We start from the raw sequence: 1,415 nt of genomic DNA, 5'->3' as shown, positions 1-1,415 counted from the left end.
CAGGTTCACTAACAGTGCCAAAATCGACCTCTCCAAATACAGATGATCTGGGTTTGAGGAGGCTATGTCAACTACCAAGGAACTCTGTGAGGCCCTGAATATAGAACCAGAGCTTAAGGAGAAACGGCTCAGGAGCACAGACAGACAGTTTGCATGTGAAGCTGTTGATGAGCTCCTCAGTGACGCCCTTAAAAAGCTTGAAGTCACATTTTTCCATTGTGTTGTGGACTCTGCTTTAATGGCATGACAGCAGAGCTTTGAGACCATGAATCAAGTCCAAGAAGAATGTGGAGTGCTGCTTGATTTCAGCAAAGTGAATGGAATGTCCAAGGAGGACTGAAAAAACACTGCGGTGAAGTACACGAGACGCTGGAGGGTTAGGGGAAAGACCGACACCGATGGAGCTGATGATGCAGGAAGTCATCAACCTTCCTCAGCTGCCACCACAGACATCTGCCTCAGAAATGCTGACATTTCCGCAATCAGAGAGTCAGCTTCAAGAAGGTATATGTCAGTCTGTGGTTTGCTCTTCGTACGTGCACTGACGCTCTCCGTCACAGTTGCCTCTGCTGAGTGAAGCTTTTCAAAGCTCAAACTCATTAAAAGGTGCCTGTGTTCATCAGCGGGGCAGGAACATGTAAGTGGTCTGACTGCCATCAGCATCATGTGGACGAGGCTCAGAAACAGTCCTATGGTGACCTGAGAGCTGCAAAAATGCAGACGTGTGCCTCTGGAGGTCATCTGACAACTGGTGGTCGTGAACATGTCAAACATAGTTCAACAGCAGAATGGTCTCTGTGGAGACACGGAAACGTTCTTGGTTGAGGAAATTCTGTTGTGCAGTTATTTGTACTTCAGTAAGTAATCTACATAATGTATTTTACTTACTGAAGAAATTTGCACATTATCACTTAGATGTATGTTAAAAGGCTAAATACTCAAATACTTTGTTCTGTGTTTACAAAGTTCAGTTCAATGCTCAGTCTCCTGTGGCTGCACAAATCAGTTTTTTTTGTTGTTGTTTTTTAGTAGTGGTGGTGGTATTTATTTATTTTAAATTTTATATTTATTTTTTTGTCATGTTTGGTGCCATTGTTAATGCAAAACTATTTATTTGCAGCCGTTTTCAAAACATTAATTTATTGTTATTAAAATAATAACTCAATATTTATTTATTATTGAGTATTGAGAAGTCGTGTTGGAAATAAAGAGAACCGCACCGACAAATTCTGAATTATTGTTCATTTCGGGACATGTATTTTATTTTGTGGGCTGGTTGTTTGTTTTAACCTATTTTAGATTTTGTTGTTGTGGTTTTAAAGTGAAATAAACTCAACTTCGTTCATATCGGGGAAATAAAAATCAACATGAGTTTAAGGCTGTATTCTGCCGCTGGGCGGCGCTGGCGGGCTGCC

This window comes from Thalassophryne amazonica, unplaced genomic scaffold (assembly GCF_902500255.1).
Source record: "Thalassophryne amazonica unplaced genomic scaffold, fThaAma1.1, whole genome shotgun sequence".
Classification (NCBI taxonomy): domain Eukaryota; kingdom Metazoa; phylum Chordata; class Actinopteri; order Batrachoidiformes; family Batrachoididae; genus Thalassophryne; species Thalassophryne amazonica.
The sequence above is the reverse complement of the archived record's forward strand: the minus strand, read 5'-3'. Positions refer to the sequence as shown.